The sequence below is a fragment of the Equus caballus genome, chromosome 12 (assembly GCF_041296265.1).
Source record: "Equus caballus isolate H_3958 breed thoroughbred chromosome 12, TB-T2T, whole genome shotgun sequence".
Classification (NCBI taxonomy): domain Eukaryota; kingdom Metazoa; phylum Chordata; class Mammalia; order Perissodactyla; family Equidae; genus Equus; species Equus caballus.
In genome coordinates, this window is record NC_091695.1 from 7,158,656 (window position 1) to 7,164,655 (window position 6,000).

Here is a 6,000-nt window from a genome sequence, read left to right on the forward strand (position 1 = left end):
CATGTAAGTAAGAATATACCACAGAAATTACTAAGAAGAGGTATAGTCAACATTTGGGAAAACAACCAAATTACAACAATGCAAACATTGATCATCCATCCTGAAGAAAAGACCAGTTCTGCTTAATCAATTGAATTTAAAATCATACTGGAGAAATCATTTTGTAGATTCTTGAACCTTATACGAGGTCCCCATTACCATAGTACCTTACATTTCTCCAGGAATGTATAATCACAGATTATTTTATTCTGCAATATTTCATCATAATCCTCACGACAGCACTCTCAGTTAAGAATGCTTATTTCCAAACTATATAGGAGGAAATGAGAGTTTTGAGACTTTGAGTAACTTTTGACCATTAAGCAGCACTGTCAATGCTTGACTGACATCTTCTGATACTCAATCCAGGGTTTTCCTTCTCCTGATTCTAAACCCGGGCTACTCCCTCTCCCCATCTTACCTGTGACTACTGAGTGGTCCCAATGGCAGTACAGATAATTGAGTGAATTAATTTAGTCCACTGCAAAGCCCCTGTCCTATTTGCACTTCAATTAATTCATCCTTTCTTTTGTAATTTATTGGGGGACCCTGAGATGTTGTTTTTAAGTGATGAAGAACAATAGTAAGAAGACACAAATGCATCAGTCATCAGAGAATATAGCTCCTTCATCCCGAGAGTCTGCATTTTCTGCTGTAGGCTGATGCTCTAGCCTAGTAGCATTAGCCCCAATGTCAGCATCAGTTCTTAGTGCTAACACACAGCTCCAGGCTGTTGTAATGACTCAGCAATCAAAACCTCAAGTTCAGTCCTCCTGGTCCTCACCCACCTCCAGGGCCAGAGCTCCAAGAGCAACTTACTGGGCGATCTTTCTGGCTTCCTTTAAAGGTTCTCAGCAGCTGACTTTCCAGCTGTTAGCTCTGTTTGTTACAGAAGGAAAGAGCCATTCATGTGTTAAGTGCCCTGGGTCTTAAAAACATAGAAACACTCTGGAGAGTGTTGGGCCTGGTTGGCTCAGTGGAGCAAAGACCCACGGAAAGGCTGGCCAACTGACTGGAACAAAATAGAGATGGATTTGGAGTTTCCTTTATTCTCCCCAAATAAACTCAAGGCAATCTTTTGCCAATTCATTCTCTTAAAAATGTAACTCCGGGGGCTGGCCCCGTGGCCGAGTGGTTAAGTTCGCGTGCTCCCCTGCAGGCGGCCCAGTGTTTCGTTAGTTCGAATCCTGGGCGCGGACATGGCACTGCTCATCAGACCACGCTGAGGCAGCGTCCCACATGCCACAACTAGAAGGACCCACAACGAAGAATATACAACTATGTACTGGGGGGCTTTGGGGAGAAAAAGGAAAAAATAAAATCTTTAAAAAAAAAAAAATGTAACTCTGCATATATTTCTTATGGGCGACTTCAGACTTTTCTTTGTCCACTCTGACCCATTCACTACCCCTACTGAAATGAAAAACTCCCTCCCTCTCTTCCCCTTTCTTTTCTGAACTCACTAAGCAAGAAAACCAACCCTGTCAAAGTCCAAAACATTCTTCTCACAAAACAAAGCTAGAAAAAGACAAAAGAAAGCCATGGATCTGGAGCCAGTTCTGATTGAAAGCTGTTCACCCTTGCTCTGACCTGAGCTGATGATAAAGACACAAAGTTACAGTTGCACAAAAACTAGGAGGAACCTGGAGATATCAGCGAGAAGCTATGCACATTGCATGAGCTGTAATCAGAAAATCCTGAGTTGGCTTGTACCCCACTTCTATTATTAGCCTAAAATAAGTGATAATGAAAGTGTTGCTATTGCTAGAAGATTCACTCATTACAATGATTAAATCCTAAATACACAAAAGGCAAGATGTTATCTTTATTATTTTTTTAAGATGGTGTTGAGAATAATCTATGCAATTAATTTTTACCAACACTACAAGTCTAAATATACCCACACTGGATGAGAATGGGAATGGGAGAAGGAACAGTCAAAATTAAATAGCCTTGATAAAAAGAGGCAGTAATTTGCCAACTTCCAGAACGGCATTTTCAAAGGGCTTCTCTTTATTCAGAACAGTCCTAACACAAAATAGATGACGTAAAATACTGGCCTCTGTATCTGGTACTGGTTATCCAAAGCTGCAGGTTAATGAAGAGCTGACCAACCTAAGCAATGGTGATGGTCCAGCCAGAGTCTGGGAACCTTCCACCCCTGACGTAACCCATTGGCACTGGAGCATCAGGGCTCTGCTCGCTCCTTAGAACAGTAAACTTTGTGTTTCTTGTCCATCTATTACATTGGCCTTCAGGTTTCATGAGTCCCAGGTTGTTTTCTCCAAACACACAAAATGAAATTTTATTTGGGGTTTTTCCTATGTTTGAGTCATTCAAAACTGAAAAAAAAAAATCCCTTTCTGGGTAAGGCAAAAAAATCCCTTTCTCGGCATAACAGATGAAAATATCCTGAGCAGAAACAGTTGACAAGAAAGACATATCATAAATTATACTGACAGGAGAGAGTTTTCCCATAGTATTTTTACCAAGAGCACTGTGTGGAGTAAGTATCAGTTACAAAAGGGAAGGGGGGCATCCTTTACCGGTTTCTCTAATACCACTATGCAAAGACATTAGACAGATGGCAGGGATGGACCATAGAAATATCAGAGTATAATCTCATCTTTAAGCGTTTTTTTCCTTTTTAGTTCAGAATTTTCAAGAAACCCTTTTAGAAAAAAGAAATAGCATTAATGATTTGAGTACGATCTTTGACATCTCTTACCTTGGATGTTTTCATAAATCTTTGACCCAGTCAGTTAGCTCTGAATAAATCTCATGTGACCATTTGCACCATCTCTCTATCTATATAAACATCAATACTTGGAGAGAAACACCTAGGTACACTAGGTATGTTCTCCTTTGCCTAGTTAACATACCTGTGATCTATTCCATGAATACATTCACAGTAACCATTTGAGTTGGCTAACATTCCATGAAATATCACCATTTTTTTAGGATAAACCATCCATATGCCCTGACAGAGGAAGACTGAAGCTCTATTGCTTGCACTTGGGGTCTCAGGATTTTAGAAATATATTTACAAGTGATTTGCACTTCTTGGGAGAAGCTAAGTGATGCCAAGGCAGAGATAAAAATACTCAGAGATAGGAACACAGATGCTATCACAATGAAATGGTATTTTGCTTTAATTAAATAACCTCGCGTTGAAAACAAGTAAAATGTTATCTACATTTTACTTTGAAGGAAAGGGAAAGGAAGAAAAAAAAAAGAAAGCACAGCTAACCACCAGGAAACACTTAAGGGACTGAGTTAGGCAAGATGTTCAACTAAAGTCACCTGAATTCCTGACGCTGCTTGCCTGCTTTTACGGCCAAGAGTAGACAATTAAGAGCAATTTGCAACTGCACTCCCTTCTCTAGGGGTCCCATGGGGCAAGGATATGCTTCAAAATGAGAGACTCTAGGCTTAATCAGGGGGCACCGCATTCAGAAAGGTTAATGAGATGCAATAGCAAGAGAATCAGTGTAAAAAAAGACGTGCAAAATACTAAACAATTTCCACTTTGTTCCCATTTGCTCCAATTAAGAGCTGATGAAACAGCTTTTCTGTATTCCACACATTCGCTACTCTCCAGAACAGATTTAACTATTCAAGAAAAAAATAAGCCCTATGGAAAAAAAAAAGTCTACTATTAAGTTATCATAAAAGTCTGGATTTCCCCCCAACCCCACCCTCAGTCTCCCAGCAGACACACTTTTCCCTCTAACTCAGAGCCTCGGCCAGAAGCTTTTCTGATTTTTCTCCCGGGGCACGGGGAGGGGGGTGGGGGGGGTGAGGTCAAATTCGGAGAGTATTTCAAAGAGAGAGAAAGCTGGAAGTAATTTTTCCAGATTTCATATATGTAGAATTCACTGTGAAAATGTTAGCTAAATAAGAGGTATAAAAATGGGAGGAAGGATGGGGGATGGTTATACAAATGGAAATAATCTCCTTGGCATGAAAATAGCCCCAAAATGCCACACACTGAGTTCTTCTGAGCATCACAATCTCTAAAAATGCGCTTATAAACTGCATATGGATTTCCAAAAACAAGCAAGAACGCACAAACATCAAAAGAAAACAACGACTAAGATTTAAGGAGTCCCGTGACTTACCCTTATGGATCCTCAAAGTTCACCAAAGAAAATTTAAAATCCTCTAGCTTGTCTTGAGCTACTCTATTTCTTCTTCTTCTTCTTTTTTAAAGTCACACGGGAGAAAAATAATCAGTTTTCAAAGGTTCCATTTATCTGATCTTCCAGCACCAGCCAAAACGTGTCCAAGAGACTCCGCCAAAAAGTAAGCCAAAAACTCATCAAAGGCAGAAAGAGGAGGAGGAGTGAGGAGAGAAAGGGGTGGTGAAAGCTGGGGGGCTTCAGACTGTGAGCCCAAGGACCCAGAGAATATTTCACGCTGTTGAGAGATCTCCTACGGTACGATATACCTGCTTTGGCTGTCACACAAACACACACACTCACGGACACTCACACATTCTCTTTCACGCAAAAGCAGGCACCCACACTCACACACGCACACAAACACACACACACTCACACAAACCAGTGTAATGAAAACTGTCAGTAGTAACCTCCAATAGCGGCTGTGTGCTGCAGATGGTACGGCTCCCTGTTACCTTCCCAGATCGGTGTAGAATCAAAAGAACATCCAAAATCAGGGGGGGCCCCCAGGACGAGGCAGATTCCGGATCCCTCTACCCCAGGCAGATTCATCAAGCCAGGAGCGGGTCAATCAGCAGAGGTGTCTGCTTGCAGGGTGCCCCGGATTATGGCAAGGTTATTAATCTTGATGTGCTGCATCCCCCACCCCCAACACTCGGCAGCCTGCATTGAGATGATTGCCAGAGCTGTGTCTGTCCCTGTTCTACTGCATTTTGCTCAGCCCTCTGATGCTGCAAGTGAGACACGGTGGAGGCAAGAATACTAATAAGGTGGTTAGCTACAGTTTCTTCAAGGCAGTCGGCAGGCAGTACAGTAAACGTGCACTTCCCAGTGCTCTGTGTATGTGCCTGCGTGTCTGCAGGGAGGCCAGTGAATCCATCTCCAGCCAGAAGGCGAGATGGTTTGCATGCTGCCTCGGAGGACTATATCATCGGAATCATCACTGTCCTGCGACGACATCGTCTATGACAGTATTTTGTTTGAGATAAAAAAGGGGGGTTAATGGTTTAGAAGCCTGGAGCTGGCATTTGAATGAGAGAGAGAGGGAAAAAAATGTCCAGGGAGACAAATTAGCTTTATAAATAGGCTCCAAGGAGACCAAGGCAAAATTTTAACATGCTGCTGCCCTAGCTGTTAAATGGAAATACAAAGCAATTTCAAAAACCAGCTCCAGCCTATAAATCTTGGAGCTGGCAACAAGTATCTGAATTTGACTGATGGGACGGAGGATGAATGGATTCCTGGTAATATAAAAAGTTTGCTCATGCATTCTGCTTCGGAACCATGCACTTGATGTGTGCAAGGATCTGGGTACTGTTCATTCATTTTTAATATGGATTTAGACTCCATCCCTTCACAGTTTACTCTAACACAGTTTTTGTCACGTAACTATCAAATTGTAGAGAATGTCTGAGTGACATTTTGGCCCTAGGAGGATTGGTTGACACTTGTCAATAGCATTACCAAACATAACACTCCTATATGAAATGACTGGAGTTTTCAGGGAAAAAATAAGTATTATATCTCTTTTAGCACTAAGCAATGAAAGGAAATGTATGCATACTATACCAAGTGAATAATTCCTCAGCTTCTAGAGGGTTAAATTTTGTTCTTGTATGATTGGGTCTCATATTACAATACCCCTTCCTTAATCAAGGGTACTCAGTGAGTTCCTTAAGGTGAATTCAATTGGTATTATCTGTGTACACATGGGACAGTTGGCAAAGGCAGGTAAGGGTAAATTATGCAGCACTGTAATGCCAGCTACTGCCAGCAG

At 41.6% G+C, this 6,000-nt stretch overlaps 1 protein-coding gene across 9 annotated transcripts in view; it reads right to left on the reverse strand.

Moving 5' to 3' along the window:
- LRRC4C (leucine rich repeat containing 4C) overlaps positions 1-5,026 on the reverse strand; it is a 1,157,697-nt gene extending 1,152,671 nt beyond the window's left edge. For 4 of the 9 annotated variants that reach the window (XM_070228640.1, XM_070228634.1, XM_070228639.1 and 1 more), the window contains exon 1: positions 4,161-5,026. The gene's annotated coding sequence lies outside the window, so the exon portion shown is untranslated. The remainder of the gene's footprint in view (positions 1-4,160) is intronic. The other 5 variants (XM_070228635.1, XM_070228633.1, XM_070228630.1 and 2 more) reach the window with 2 other exon arrangements.
- Between the last annotated feature and the right edge of the window lie 974 nt (positions 5,027-6,000).